This window comes from Anser brachyrhynchus (assembly GCF_964034855.1).
Source record: "Anser brachyrhynchus genome assembly, chromosome: 20".
Classification (NCBI taxonomy): domain Eukaryota; kingdom Metazoa; phylum Chordata; class Aves; order Anseriformes; family Anatidae; genus Anser; species Anser brachyrhynchus.
The window spans coordinates 1,450,610-1,467,412 of NC_137713.1; the positions used below are offsets into that span (position 1 = coordinate 1,450,610).

At 43.4% G+C, this 16,803-nt stretch overlaps 1 long non-coding RNA gene across 1 annotated transcript; it reads right to left on the reverse strand.

The window, feature by feature from the left end:
- Positions 1-6,794: 6,794 nt before the first annotated feature.
- On the reverse strand, positions 6,795-16,364 carry LOC308180922. The gene is made up of 3 exons (XR_013941242.1): positions 15,408-16,364; positions 8,847-13,517; positions 6,795-7,894 (listed from the first exon to the last, which is right to left on the reverse strand). It is a non-coding gene; the product is annotated as an uncharacterized lncRNA (long non-coding RNA).
- Between the last annotated feature and the right edge of the window lie 439 nt (positions 16,365-16,803).

Consider the following 16,803-nt stretch of genomic DNA (forward strand, 5'->3'; position numbering starts at 1 on the left):
CGAGCGGGAGGCACCGGCGCGGGGCGGCCCCTTCACCTCAGCACCTGAGGGGCGGTGCCGGGCGGCCGCAGCGCCCTGCCGTGGGCCAGGGCTCCGGCCATTCCTGCACCTGGGGGTGCCAAACGCTGTGAGGAGGTTAGCGAAGGTTAAAAACGGCATCAGAAGTGTGTTTTCAGCCTGTCACGGTGTGAGGAGAGGAGCCGGGCCCTCACTGACAGGGCTCTGCCGTTACACCACGGTGTAAAATACGGTGTAAAACGCTACACCACGGTGTAAAATAAATACCAGCCATGTTCTCGCCATAACCAAGTTGCCTACTAAGGCCGTAGAGTGCTCTCCTGAAGTAGCCTTTCCCAGATGTTCTATAAATCGGCCAGATACATGTTTTATTTGACATAAACGTCTACCTAGTAAAGAATAAGTGCAGGTCTAGCACATGAAGTGGGCATTATTATAAACATCTTGTAGTGAATATAAACACTCGAGTGCAGGAGTTGTACGGGTTCACTCATATCATGAATAGGAGGGAAATTTATTACGGCCTTGTGGAACCGCCGTGGACAAAGCTTTCAGCACAGGACCTCGAGGAAGCCGGTGCGGGGAGCTGCGAGTCCTGGCTGCCTGGGGACCTGCACAGGGCCGATGTATTGCGGTAGGTAGGAGATGTCACTGCAGGAATAATGCCTCCCCGCTATTAGCAGGGTGACGGCTGTTCGTCTCATGTGAGGGATCCAGAAGGACAATTTAGTTGCACCCTGCTGGCAGAAGATTGCCTCTTTAATTTGTGAGAGATTGACACCAGATTTTAAAAGCTAAAATGATACCCGAGCCACATGTGGCAATACAGTAAAGAGTTTTATGCAAAAAAGGAGGGAATACACTATGAATATAGGGCGTGAGGCAGTGGAGCAGGGCAAATCTGTTGACACAGCTGTTTTTCTCATGATTGGATGGGTATTGGTATATCTGTTAGCTTGGCTGCATTTGCATCGAGTAGTGTGGCATAAACTGTTCAGTAATTTTCTTAAGCAGGTGGATCAGGCTAAGTATTTGATTCCATTGCCATTATTCACATGCTCATGTAAATTTTATATATACTAAGGGCTTTGCTGGATTAGGGTTTAATTAGTTTGCCATGTGATACGTCCTGTGGTTTTGGGAAAGTCACTTATTTTGTTTATTACCTCCATCATTCCAACCTTATGAAAAAGTCTGTATCTGCTCCCCTCCTCTTAGGAACGCTGGAAATTTAGCACTGGAAATTATAGTTTAGAAGTCTGACAGACTGAAATCCTCAAGTACAGGTGCCTGTGCATCTAAGCAATGTTATTAACAAGGGTATTATTCTCACAGGCATTCTTTGTATACCTGCCTGAGAACATCCATTTGCCAATAGACAGTAAGCAAGGTTTATTGCATAAGAAAGCAAACCAGGAAAAATGTGGGCTGTGCATCACAAGATATTTGGCATTCTCTGCAAGAGTTTACTGCGTTGGGAGTGCCGGCCTCATTAACTGGCTGCCATAAGTGGGCAGCATTCCAGTCCCGGCGTACAAGACTGCCCTCCAGGGCTGTATGGAAAAATGTGCTGACTAAACACTGCACTCGACGTGCCTTCGTGTCCCTGCTCAGCATCGCTTGCTGGCTCGCGTGTTCATGAGGCTGGTGCGTGCATGGGGGAAATGGAGAATCTCTTGAGTGCTCCTCTGCGGAAGCAGGTTACACGCAAGTGAGCTGTTCTCTCCCTAGCTAGCTGCTCTGACTCCAGCAGCAAGGCGGAAAGAACAGACACGGAGATGCACACCTACACCAGGGAACCACTGTCAGGCCGAGGCGAACCCCAGAGCTGCAGTAGCACAGGACTGCAACCTCGGGCGTGCTGCAGAGCTGCAGCGTGCATCACACGGGGTGGGCGCTGAGCAGACGTGATGCTGAGGTGCCAGGAGCAGGGTGCTTGGGAACGTGGGGGTGGGAAGGGAGTGTAATTTTTGAGATTTCATGGATGAGGCCAGCAGGAATTCACAAGAGGCGTATCCCTTATTCCAGCCCCACAAAATCAAGCATGACAGAGCAGTTCTTATGGGACACAGATTCCATTCCTCACACACCCACACACACATACATTTTGAGGCCTTTATTTAATTCCTTAAACACACTGTTTTCAAGAGGTCTATATTGAAAGTGTGAATGGGAGAATGCAACTCAGAGTCGGGGAAAAAAGGTGATTTCAGCTTCATTTGTACTTGTGCCTTGTGAGAAGTGTTTCCCAGCATCTTGCATCTTGTACAATTTAAAATTCTAGTGTTATTCCTGCTGTTTTTTTTTTCATGGTCTTTGCCTTGAAGATACAGAAAGAAATGGGAAGAAAGCATGTCTATTGGCAACTAAATTCAGATTGCTGTTTCACCACAGATTTCATGTGTAATCTTGATAATTTGTCTGTCTATAAGAAAAAGAGGGATAAAAATACTTAGTTTTCTTAGAGGGTGTGAAAAGAGAAATACAATGGCTGAACATTGGTGGAAGGGCCATATTAGCACGCTGAACTCTTTTGCCCAAACGTTCGTGGAGGTGACCTTTTTAATGACGTATGTTATGCATTTATTGAGGCACTTGCTAGGACTTGAATGTACAGTATAGAGGGTGGGGAGGATAGACATAAGACCTGCATCCTACAGAGGAAAACCACCATATTTTCTCTTGAATCAGGGGAGCCGCACATTGTGTACTTCGGTCTGATGTGTACAGTGGTCTTTATTGCATATCAAAAACCAACAATAGTTCTGAAAACAACAATAAAATGAGGAGTACCTAAACTGGGTCAGAGAGAACTGTTAAAAGCTTGTTTCAGCCACTGACCTAAGAACTAAAAGGATTTGTCTTCCTCCCTGTTCCCCATCTCTTGCCTGCACAGACTAAGTTTTGTGGGACAAGGATTTTCCCTTACTGACTGCCACAGTAAAGTCCTAATCTTGCTAATCACCTCCAGCGAATGCTGCCCCATAGACTTTATCAAGGGTCTTCACCTCAGTAACATAAGCTCACGGGAGAAAAGCAGAGAGGTTTTTTTCAAAGGAAGAAAAGCGCTGATGCATTTCACATGCTGCTTTTATCAAAGGCTTCTATTACCTTTTTAGCTAGCTTGTCCCAGTTTCATTCAGCTATCACAACACTGAATTTAGATGATGAGACTGAATTACTCAGTTTGATGTGTTTAACACAGGTAATAGAAACCTGTTTGAAGAAAATGCAGTGTTGGGATTTGAAGAGCTGAAATGTTAGGTGTTTCAGATAAAAGAGGCCTTTATTATCAATGATTTTCCCCTCAAAGGCTTCCTCCTACACAGGCAGTATGAGTATTCCTTTCTCTTTGCTGCACAGCACAATAATACTCGGTGGTTCTGGCATGCTTGTCTGCTGTGAAGTTAAGAAACTTTGGTCCTATTTTTAGACATGCTGCTGGATTTTCTTTTTAGGATTTACAGAGAAAATGAAGGTGGTGAGGTAGTGTTCATGGGACAAATCCTCACCGTTTTCCTCAGTTTAAACATCTCCATTGCCTGTAACCGAACCAAACCAATTCATACCAGTTCAAGATTTGGCCCTACACCACTAATAAAATGCTTAGCATAGGTCCACTTCTCCCACAAACTTTTTCCTGTTCAGCTGCCTGTTTGGTGGGTTCAATGCACTAATTACAATAAAGGCCAAGTTAGAGCAGGCAAAGCACCCATTTCTTTCTGCCTACATATTTTTTTCCTTCTTTTGTATCAACTGTCATCAGAAAACCCAGGAATTTGTAGGGATCTTCTGCCACTTAAAATAGCAAGGCCAAAAGCAAGGGATGGAACAGTCAATATTCAGGTTTGACAGTAATATTTACCAATGAGACCATGGGTGGATACAGGTATCTGAACTGTACACTGAGAATAACGGAGAAAGGGATGTGAAAATTAAATTACTGTTATTCTTAAAACTTAGTTGTACTGGTGGGAGAAAACTCTTGTGCTTGGGCAATATAATAAAAACAATTCTTGCTCCACAAAAAGAAGACAAGGGAGTCCAGCTGTGTAGCTGCAATCAATGTTTTCTTTACACAGGTCAGCAGAAGGGAACTTTGAAATAGGATTGGAAGGAAATCATTGGGATGATGTGTTCCATCTTAAAAGACCTCACCTCCTGGAGTCATGTGAGTAAGCAAGAGTTGTAGCTGTTACAGCAAACAAAAAATGTCTAGCTTTAAGGACTAAGAAAGCTTGAAAATACAAATTTGAATAGTCTGGAATACAAATACAAAGACTTAACATTTATTTTTAGAAAAATCTCATGGTTTTTGCAGACCTAGCTGTGTTGCAATAATACTGCCTTTTCTCTGCTATTTAGTACCAGACTATTCTGTTTAGACTATAAGCTGTTTGGGGCAGGAAGTGTCTTACTGTCTGCTTGCACAGCAACGCCTGAATCTCGGCTATAAGCCTCTAAGCTCTGCTGTAATGTAAATACTCAATAACGATAGTCACAGAGGATTTAGCCCCCACCCCACTTGGAGGCCTGCCAGTCTGCAGGGTTTGTTATAGCAGCAGATATGCCAGCAGGGAAAAGTGACAAATTTTGTTGGCGAGAGATATTCATAGGTCTAACAAGGATAAGTAACACCCGCCTCTAAAAACAGAGGGTTGTGTCTCTCCACGGATAAACACACCCAAGATTGACTCACGCTGGCATAATCCCCTTGTGCAATTTGTATATTGGCATTAGATGTTTGTGTGAGGCAAAAAGACAAATATTTGGTTAACAAAACAACACATGGATAATCAAAAATGATTAGGCAGTTTTACCTCTCAAAACACTGCAGCAGGTGATCTGCTGTGCTTCACATCAGACAGGCATACCCACCCCTCTGCAAGCAGAGCTTCCCCATGTTTGTTTTATCTGCATCAGAAGAACCAGCTTATTTTGTAAAATGTTACAGGAATAAAAATAAAAAATAAAGAGATAAAGCTCAATAACCCACAGTATGTCAAGGGAGGGGGTATATGCTGTGGTGGAAAAAGCAGGCTCATGTTCCACAAGGGAGCTTTGTCAAGTGTATTGCATAAGGAGATTACGGCTCTGAGTCTCGGCCCCAGCTGAAGGTTTTAGTTGTTTTTGCCACTGCCTCTGTCATTAGCGCATTTTACTGAGCTACATCACAACAGCCCCTCTTACACCTTTTTGTAAAAGTCCCAAAGCCCATGATATTTTTCAGAGCTGTTACCCCACATGACTGTTAGCTTCATTCCCCCAAGGCCTTTCTTCTTGTTCTAAGCAAAGGGAAAAGAGTTTGACACATTAATCATCTATTCATGTTGTACCCTGCACTCTTGTGTTTGTTTCATGTGAGAAGCCTATAGAAGGGACATGAGTCGAGGGTCTGCTGTGTACACCCCGAGTAAGGCTGATCCTGTACTTCAGTGTTTTGGCAGCGTAGTTATGTTGATAAGCAAAATGAAAAAAAAAAACAAAAACCAACTCTTCACACCCCTGTATGCCATATTCCTACCCGCAAAACTCTGTCTCCATGACAGTTTCAATGGCAAAAGGAAAATTAATAATAATAATAAATTGTCCTTTCCTGCTGCAGCCCCTTCTTTGTGGAAAGACATCTTACCACTAATTCTTACACTGTTCTGTGGGAGGCCTCACTTCCAGTTCTGCAACTCTGCTTCTACATCTGCATGTGCAATGCCTCAGAAGTGGGGTGGCCACATACATTTCTCAAATCATTCATTAAGTCTCTCATCACATAGCTAGCAAGAAGGCTGTACTGGGAGCAGCAGGGCCTGCTGGCTAGTCCACATCCCATTCCATGGGTGGAGAAGGACCACAGAGACCGACGTTTGACGTCTGCATTCTTCCCAAGATTCATCTGCACATCTGAAGTAGCTGTGTCCCTCCATTGTGCATGGTGTGACCTTGGAGAAATTACTGCTGTCTTCCACTTGTGAAGTAGCCATGAAGTCTCATTGCCCTAAGCATTCTGGCGCATGTGCCTTTTAGCTCAGGTAGACACCTCTGGGGAGAGCTTGGATAGATCAACATCTCTGCTTTAGGAGAGCTGCTAGAACCCTGTGGCAGGTAGACATGGAAGGAGCTGGCTTTCAGAGTTTTCTAAAAGTTCAACTAAGGAAGAATGACTCTTCTTACACAAGTGATATGTATTCACATATATTCATTCTAGTCTCTTTTGGATACTCTCAATATTCTGGTAAATATGATTACAGTATATTTTCCTTATTTTAACCTATAGTGCTGTGTGTGTAGCTGAAGGCATGGCATAATTTACCTACCTCATCAGTTACTTCTGCCAGGGTAAAACAGATTAGATCGACTTACATTAGTAGAGGATGAGCCCAAATGCATCCAGTAGGCGTTGCCTATTGAGTCCTTTCTTCTGGAAGGCAGAATTCTGCAAGCACCGCCTGCGTGTCCTAGGGCTCCTCCTGGCCTCGCAGCACGCTCCTGCTCCCTGAGGCAGGCTCTTGGAGACTAGGTCTATGAAAAACCAGTGGATAGTCTAAAGAAAGCTTATAACATTATTGTGAATATTTAAAAACTCAAACCTGTCCCCCGGAAATTAAAAATGGTTCAGCTCAGAATGGTTCAAGTCATTACAGTGATGATAATAGAAAGGACATTATATTCACCTATCAATTATTCTACCCCTTGGTGAGCTGAGGATTAATCTGCAGAAGGAAAAACAAACACAGATGTTTGTTCTTTCTGATTCAAAGTCCTTTGAAATCAGTGTCTTCCCAGTCAGTGTGTTTTGGATGAGGTCCTCATTCTGCCTTCCTTTCCACTGTCCCTACAGTACCATGAAAATTCAGGCTGTTTCTCTTTACTTCCTTCCTCTTCATAAAATGTCTAATAATCAGCCATCTGGTGTCCAAGATGCCTTGAGTATTAGGGCATTTCCTTTATCCAGGGGAGGCTTGTGAGAGGAAAGATAAACGTGTTCATGACCTATCCCTGCAGTGGGCTGATTAGGGTCTGGCATTTTTTCTTTTTTTGCATGGATTATTGTAGCGCTAAGAGGCACATATTTACAGGGAGAATCGTGGTTTCTGGTGTAGCAGATTTTATGATGTTACTTGAATGTTCTTAATTAGAATTCTATGTCATGGTATAACAACTATAATATATGTTAGAAACCAAGTGGGATTTTGAAGGGAAAAGGCAATGGGAGATCTACAGAAAATGTATGTCCTAAACAACTGCGTTCTGGTTCTTTCTCACTTTAATTTTGGATCACACTGGCACCCTACTTTTCAGAACTAACAAGAAAACTTAACCCCTTCCTTTCATTCTGTATGGCAGACTAGTACCGAGAGACTCAAAGCTGCGATGTAAACAGTGTGCAGGGCTCTGTTCTAGTCCGTGGTGGTCACTAAGGAATAAGGGTTCTGTGCGCCGTGCTGTACAAAACTGGGTCAGGGCTCAAGGTAGCCAATGGACTGAGATTCAAGCGTAAGAGGAAAATATTGAAGGGCACATAGAAACCACGAAAGAGCATCCACTGGACCACTGCATTAAAAAAAAAAAAAAGCCTAGAGGGAGAGGATAAGTCAGACTCAAATGAAAATGAAAATAAAAGCAGTATGAAGAAACTTTCTTCTTAACTAGAATTAAGAGAACTTCTCAGTTTACTCTGTGATGATTTGCAGGCCAAAAGCTTGATGTGAGGGAGGTTTATGTCTTGATTTGTGAGCCACTGGGAGTTGCAAATTATTTGTTGTCTTGATTGTGGTAGCATGAAGAGAAGCCAGTACGGTACTGTTCATATTCGCAGAATGACGCTCCCTTCCCATTCAGGTGTGAGCAGTCACTAGACATTTGTACGAGGGGTCTTCACCTGATAGAAGATTTATATATAGCAAACAATTCTGGTCAAATGGGAGTTGGTGAGGTGAAAGCAAAATGAAAAGAGACATCCTTAAAATCCCTTAAGGCTATTTTGGTACATCTCAGTTCTAAGCAAACAAACATTTATAATTCTTTTTTTTTTATTTTTTCTTCTGAAAGTCACCTTAAAGGGCATGTACTACCCAAATCCCTGCTTGAACTCTGCATACAGTTCAGACTTCGGATTAGAGTAGTCATACCATATTTAAGCTACTTAGTACATCCACAAATTAACCAGCTAACACCCTACATTAGCATGAGTGCACGAAGTAATGATAGCCTAAACTTTCTGTACAAGACTATGCAAAACTTCTTTGAATGGAAACATTTGTCTCAGTGTAAAGAGCCAAGGCTTTGTGCATATACTTAACTTTTCAACCCCCAAATAGTCCCTACCCAAACTACTCACCAAGCACAAATGTACATGCAGATAAATCTTTTTCTGATGATGTTGCAGGAAATAGTGAAACACATGTTCTACTCAGACACAGTAGAAGTCTATAAAATCCAATAAGCATGTTTTTTACATTTACATTTAAGTTTCTGATTTTGAAGGATACCATAATAAAAATGTTCTCTGTTCTGGTTCTGTAGTTATCATGTATGATATTCCTAAACCTTTAGTCATGATAGGAATAAAGTCTCACACAACAGAGCATTTCAGACAAAAAGAGACAATTTGAAACCATACACCTAGAAAGGTGAATTTTGATCCCTTGTTTTTTTTTAGTGCCAAAAAGCTTTGGACTTGTGTGGACTCTTTTACTAACCTTAGCGTTTTATGTATCTTTTTCCTGCAACAGACACTAGCAGACAGTGCAGGGCACATATACAACAAGGGGACTGAGAAAGCTAGCCCTGAACAATCTGTCACTTCTCTGTGGACAGGCTTTATTCCCAACCTGCATTCTGAAGCCTTGGTCTGTGTCTGGTGTGGGCACGCTGCAGTTCCACCACAATCTCAGTCCTGCAGCCCTGCTCTTCTGCCTGCTTCCCAGCAGAGCAGAGTTTGTACAGATACCTGGGATGACTGGCAGCGCTCTGATTTTAGAAAAAAAAAAACAAAAAAACAAAAAACGCTTTAGACAAAGTGCTAGAAAGCACAGCCCGTCTCACTACCCTATTTCTGTCAGTAGCCGCTAGTGGTAGAGCTCAGCTGCCCCCGTTTCTGCTCAAAGGCACACTCTAATCTTGGTAGTAATTTCTGGAGAGAGAAAGGTCCTGGCTAGTACTTATCAGCATTTGAATTCAGTCTGTTGGTTTTCTGGTAACTCTTCTTCCTCAGTTTCCATCACAATCATCAACTTTCACAGTAACACTCTCTCTGGAAATGGTTTTGCCCCGGAAGCAAGATAAGCAGAACATGAACACTAGCAGGAACTGAGCCAAAGTTTTGAAAATTCTGGCTCTCGCTCCGCAGCACCAAGTAGGAAACTGTTTTGCATTCATGGAAGACGAATGTACAGGAAAGGTCAAAGTAAACTCCTACCACTTTCCTCCATATCTGAGCCTAGTTTTTCCTGATCCAGCAGCAAGTTTATTTACCTCTGCTCTCACTGCAGAACTGAAAGAATTCATCCAGCTGAGAAATAATCAGCTTCTGCTTGCTTCTGCAGTTCACAAGGTAAAAGTCCCCATTGTTTTCTGATGGGGAATACCACCTGATGAGGCCTGAGCATTGGATCACAATAGGGACAGAGGTCCCAGCACAGGAAAGTGTTTTCTTCAGGACGTTGCATAAGCACAAAGTTAATTTTAAGTCCATATTACAGTGCCATAGCAGTCAATACAACAGAAGCATTTACGCTGAAGTCAAGTTAGTACTGTTTTTAATTGCCACTGCACAGGCTTTGCCTAAGCACACTTTCAGGTGCTGCCTTGGAAAGGAACACGTATCTGCAGAGGGTGAAGTGTTTTGCTAAATCAGAGTATGTTACAGTACATTTTATCTCTCTGTGTAGTCTCCATTACAGTAAGAAAGGTGGCAGAAGCCCAGCTTTTGACATTGGAATGATCCTTCTGCACCCCTAACAGTGGGTCATTTTCATTAAAAAAAAAAAAAAAAAGGAAAAAGCTAATACAGAAGACTTCATTCTTCCATAGGGCACTGATCTTTTCAGTGTGTCTGGAAGGAGCTGCATAGGTCCAATTTAAACTGGAGGAGAAACTGCCCTTGACTTTGGCTAGCCTGTGATCAGGTTCTGAGCAGAGGCCATGAGGCTAAATGACCTGTACATCACTAAATAGTGCACGATTCCCAGCTTCTGACTGAGAAGGCAGGAATTCTAACTGCAGAGCCTGAAGCTGGGTGCCACTGTATTTTCTGAGCGTACTATCTGGGGAGAAGCAAATCTCTGTGAAGGCAAAAAATTTGAAGAAAAAAAAAAGAAATAAAAATTTAGAAAATAAAAAAAAATAATAAAAATTAAGAAAATAAAGCTTTCCTGTGACTCTTACGTGACAGATGCTACAGGAGCTTGGAAACAGTCACCAGGAGGAAAAGAAGAGAGTGAAATTATAGTCTTAGCCTAGCTTCACCATCATGAAGAGGCTTTTGGAAAGTTGGATCAGTCCGCAGTTGGGGATGACAACCAGTTTACACAGGCCTTTTCCTCTCTGGAATGCTTTCTCGTCATACGCACTGATAACAGCACCCCCCGTGCCAGGAAGTAATACAAACACATCCTCTTTGAAAAGCTATCTAAAAAAACAGGGAGGAATTTTTTTCTGATTGCAGTCGAGTGACACCAGTCCTACAACAGCCATCTGCATGCCACTCCTGTTTCCTTCCTTGTTTTTATTTTCAGCTCTTTTTATAGCCAATGCATTTCCAAACACTCCACAAGAGATTCTGAGTTGAGAGCTTTTGCCGTTTCTGGTTGCTTGCATTACACAACTGCAACATGTTTGCGGCAGACCTCCTCATCTATAATTTACTGACGCAGCTGGAGTAGCCCAAAGCATAACACTGAGCTGTGAGAGGAAAGCAGTACGAGGAAGCAACTAGGTCAGCTACCTGGCCTAAAGAATCAATGGATTAGCATGGTGTCTCTCACATCTCAGGTGCTCATGTTTCCACCATTCGATGCAGTTTCTGTTTGTTCTTTGCTCAGATGAACCCCCTTCTTCTCTATGAATAAAATTATAGTTATAGGAAACGGAGATATTGGCATGAAGCAGCACACTGTATTTCTTTCCCATGGGAAAGTCCTGTTCAATAAAAATTGAAAACTGCTTTCAAAACCAAGATTCGTCTTGGTAATTCTGTCTCCTCTTCAAGCCAGAATGTGTCTTTATGCCCTGAAGAATTAAGGGAAATATTCCAAAAGGTTTTCAGTAGTGCAAGGAAAGAGCCCCTAACTGTAGCTTTCAGTTTACTGGGAATATGTGCTTCTAGTAGTTTGGCTTCCAGACAGTATAGTCATGATTTCAGAAACCATTTCAAAGAAGGCTGTGGTTGAGACGTTGAGACTGGACCAGTCTGGTTCAGTTCTTGGCTCTTTCAGAAAGTACTACAGCCCTGGGCAAATCATCTAATCGGGTAGCTTGCCCATAAAGCAGAGATGATAATGGGGTCCTCTGTCTGACACATCTATTAAAACTATACAGAGCACTTAAGATTTAAAATTACAAGGATGAAAACGGATAGATCTGATTCATATCTGTGCTTCCCAGATTCCTTTTCTATCGGTCAGGTTTTGACCATTACAGTGGTACAATAGAAAAATAATGTCCACTGGTTTAGTGGAATTTCTCCGAGTGTTCACTGAGCTAAAATGAAGCCAGAACTTAAAAATACTAGATCTAAGTGCTTCTTTTTGTTTCTTTTTCTTTGATGGGATTGTATTCATGGCTATTCGGAATGGAATATCTCCAGCTCCCGTCTGTCCATGAATGTCTTTTCAGTTTCAACCTGTTAGCTCTGCAGTTCTGCACCATCTCTGAGATATGTAAACTCCTCCAAATCTAAAAGGCACAGCTCAGTAATATTGCCTCTTTTTTTTGGTTTTTTACCAAAACATGAAAACCAAAAAGACACGCACCCCAAACTATAAACACAGTAATTAACCCTAAACATTTTTTTTTTATTTCAAAACATTTGAAATAGGGAATCTGATCATCAAAACCACAAGCATACAAATGTTTCCATGAAGGATAATCAGGATATTGGACTTGCTAATAATTTTATGTAGGTATGCAAGCTATGAGAGAACCCATATGGTCCCTTTCCATTCTACAGTTCTGCTACAAAGCTATATGCCTGTAGAGTTTCAGCACTTGTTGGCTCTCCATGATGTTTTCAAAATAGCATGTGCTGTTCAAATATGCTTTGAAGGTAAGAATTTTAGCAAGTCATTGCTCTCTGTACTTTCTCTACATCCTGACCCCTCGATACCCTTGAATCTGGAAGTTTCACAGTCGGAAAGGGTGCTACAGAAATATTCCCAGCTCCTCTTATCAGCCCCGGCCCATCTGAAAAACAACAGAACTGGAGCTGCAAATGTCTTTCTGCTCACATCTTTCCCTCTCTCACATGCCCCAGAGCTATACAATAGGAGAACTGCTTAGAATATCATAGTAGAGTTTTGCCTACAGCAGACACAGCCATCTGCAAAGAATTCACATTTCAAGACATGCCGGTTCCAATGGATCTGAAAATCACAGCTAGTCAGCAGGGCTGGATGCAGTCTGCATTGCTAAACGCTTGGGTGCACTCATATAATTGCATAATTCAGTGTTGCGAACTCCCTCTTCTCAGACAATGTGTTTTAGATATCGACTGCACAGAAGGTCAGCTTGTGCTAGAAAAACAAACAGGCTGCTTTGCTTAGTCCAGCAGTGTAGGGAGGGCTGGGAATAGGCTATGACAGGAGACATCCAGCCCTGTTAATTGTTGTTACTGGGATGTGCTCAGAGGATTTCAACCTAGCTTTTAGCAGCCCAGACTTAATGCTTTTTTTTCCCCTTTCATGTAGCGATGTGTAGAGGGTCTAGTCGAGACTGACTTCTGATTACATTAGTCATTACGCAGACAGTTCTCAGGCCAAACCGCTAAGTGCCTGAGACATAAAGGTGCAGCAGAGCGTGCCACAGAGATGCACAACCTCCAGTTCCCTGTGGTACACTGCCTCTGTTTATGAAATACTGGGCAGATCAAGTCAGCTTGTGGGGATCGCTAATAATGTATTTATCGGTTTCAGACAAATGTCATAGAGGAGTACAGATGTTGCAGATAATTAAGTCCTGACATGTTTGGGGAATCTTGTGATGAAAGTTCCAAGCGTTCACTTGACGTTGGTACTGATCAGGCACTGGAGAGAAGTTCTCACACGTTCCCATAAGAAAAGCTACGTTTGGGGGATGCAGTTAGCCACAAGAGTTACCTGACGCATCTGATAGATTATGCACGGGCAGCCCAACTGATTGTGTTAGGCCACACAATCATTCAGAGGCAGGCTGGAAATGAAGGGTCGTCCCCTCTTACGCTCGTTCCATGAATTGAGTTATCCAGGCTCTTGCAGTCAGCACAAACCAACATCCCCAAACACAGGGGCTTCCTCCCAGAGAAGCAGCTGGGAATTAAAGAGGGGAAGAAAAAATAAATGGTTGCATTAGCAGCTGAGCTGAGAAAAGAGCCTGAACTTTGACTTTCAGTTGTTATTCGTACAGCAACTTTCACCTCAGAGAAAGGCCCCTGGGTAATCCTGGAAGCCGAGGTTAGAGCTGTGCAAGAAAGTAAGAGGAGGGGTGAGGACAACACAGAAACCAGGAAATAGGAACGTGGGGCTTTGCCCCCACCTGGAGCAAATGAAGAAATGACCATGTAACTTTACAGACTGAAATGTATCGGGTGGCTGGCTGCACAGATCTTAAGGACTTTTCTGCCCTGTGGAATATTTCCAAGTGTCCAAGGCTCTCAGTAAGCAGGCGTGCACTTCTCTCTAAATGGATGCAGGTGGAATGACACAGCCTTCCCTCACTGGGAACACAAGAAAAGCAGAATAAAAGTGCTTAATTGCGGTGTAATTTATTTTTCTCTTCTGCAAGGGGCTATCGCTACTCTGTGAGGCAGATAAGGCGACGCATTAGAAAGGCACATCAGTTGTGCTGCCAGGGAAACCTGGCTTTTGTTCTTGTTTTGTTGCTTCCTTTAGTCCTACCTACAGCATTCCTGCTGCAAGGGCAGGGGAGAAGCTTGTAAATAGCGAACAGGCACAACACTTAGCAAAGTCATCACAGTGTACGTCTGCTGGACAGGCTATTTTTATTTAATGCTTTCTTTTTAATAGGTGCTTCAAAGGTATATATGTTTAGAGCCAATTACATGCAGAGAAATCAAAAAGACACCAAAATAACAGGTAATAGGAATACCAGGAGTTGCAGAAATAATAAATACCCGTCAGTTTTTTTCCCCAGGGTGTCTTACCTTCTAGGATAAAGCCACAATTACAAACATGTTAAAATAGCCTTTTCTTTACTTTATTTATTTGGCTGCTCAGGAGAGAGGAGAAACTCCATCTTACTTGTGTGGTAGTGGGGGAACGCAGCCTGAGAGGTCCAGCACCGCAGCCTTACACACCCCTGGAAGAGATGTTCCTTTCCTTTACACTCTCCTCAGGAAATATACATGCCCCGACGAATTGAGTTAACGTATTATAGCCACAAAAAATACAAGGATGCGTTAGATGTTCCCTTGATGGCTAGCGTGGTGGTCAGGAGGAAGGGTGCAGACTCAGTCAGCTTGGAAAAACAGACCGAAAAATAACGGAATAGACCCCCTGTGCTTACATCTGTAGGGGAAAAAAAGCTCAGCAGATGATGAGAATTAGCAGTTCAGCTGCTGCAAATGATTTGTAATTGATTATTTTCAATGCTCAATTAAATTGTTTGAGTCAGGGGAAATGCTAGGGGGGTGGCTGTGGCACTTGTATGTCCTACTGAGAAGTGCGGGGGGTTTAGCAGGTGTAATAGTTCCTGCAGTCTAGGACAGACCCTTCATAGTCAAGTGCCAGGACTGTCTGCTCTGGTGCGTTTGAAGGAAGCAGAACTTCTATGAGGTTTTTGAAAAGGTTCATTAGTTAATGAGGAGTAGCTTATCATGATGACTGCTATTTCGAGGATCTTTTCAGAGGTCCTAACATGCTAGGCCCTAAACTGGCATTAGGGATAAGTGCTGCTCAAAGGCTTGCAGCATGGAGGAAGGAAAACTAGTTGTGTGTCCTATGGTGTGGGTTACTGGCAGAGCAGGCTGCAATTGTTTCATCTAGTAGCATGGGTATACATCCTCTGGGAAATGCTGTGTAAGAGTAAAGTGGTATAAGGAGTTGTTCATCCTGAAAATCAGGAAATAGGTTGGACTGCCTCATTCCCGTGTGACCGTGGCACTCCCTTCTGATTACTACCTGGACCGTGATGGCAAAGGACAGGAATGTAGCTGAGGCATCACAGGGGAAGGCACTGACCTGGGCTCTTCAGGAGGCTTGTGCTGGACGGTCAGAATAGCTCCTTTCTGTCCCTGAAGAGCTGAAAAAACTTAGCTGAAAACCAGCATAGCATGCTACAGCTCATACCCAAGCTTTATATGTGCACAGAAACAGCTGTTTGCAGATTAGCTCTTTGTGCCAGCTGGGTATTCTGAAGTTATTTGGCAAAGGAGAAAAAACTGATTGGATACACATGAAATCCACCTGGCCGGGGCTGTGAGATAGGATTCAGTGGAAAGGTTGTGCCTGCTGTGGCTGAGCTGCAGATGAATGGCCCTGCGCGCTGCTGCTGTGCACGGAGGCAGCTCACTCTGTTAGGGGAGGTAATAAATACCAGCCTGGGGGCAGGGGAGTGAGGAGGTGTAGTTGCTCCTACACAGCTGAGCTGTAGGAATCAGACCTTGCTGGGTGAATCCTGTACTTCTGGCTAAAACTTTCTCTCCACCTTGCAGTACTGTTCCATTCTCACAAATGAAATTGAATCTCTTTTATCCTAGTCAAATCACAGGGTCCCTGTTTATTTACTGCAGCACGCAGAAGGTAAAGGGCTCTCTTCCCACCTATTTTGCTCTAAGTTCACAAAAGATGATACACAGCTGGATCCCTTTTGTCATGCAAGGCTCCTAGTTCCCAAATTCTGTCACAGCCTTTTCCAGAGGGGCATTGCCCACCTAACAGCTGCCCAGCCCTCAGCCCGCTCTGCAGGAGCGCTCGGGGAAGGCTGGGGGCTGGCAGCAGGGCCGTGCACTCACGCCCACACACGCACCCACCCACCAACTCACCCATGCAAGTGAGACAAGCAAATTCAGGCTCTGGGAGTCCCAAGGGCAGAGCAGATTCCCCAGCCACTGCCCAAGCACTGTACTTTCCCACAGATGAACAACCTCACAGAGAACTTGTGTATTGAGAGGGTCAGAAACAAACGCTTGCAAAAGGAGATGACAAAAGCCTCCAGGAGTCAGTTTTCTTATCTGCAGTTTGCACTCAAATAACCCCAAATGGCCGCTTATCTGTAGCAACGATGGATTGATTTAAATGCACAAAAAAACCTGAAGGGTTTATCAGGTTTCTTAGATAAATAGTCTGCAGTGATGTCACAAGGGGGTAGATGATGAGCTCACGGGGAAATGCAGTCCTCTGTCACTGCAAATAAAGGACCTTGTCTGCTAAGCTCAGATGAAGGTTTGAAATATCAACGGCTTTGGGATGTTCAGGGCTGGGGCTCTGCTCTCTCCTGCCTGGGACATGCAGTGAAGGCTGTGACGGTTTTCACACAACATAGGGCTATTTAAAGATCCTGGGATAAAAATGTATCAACACTTCTACCGTGTAAGCAGAGCTGCAGAGTAGATGCCAGCTTTCTGTGCAGGCTGCT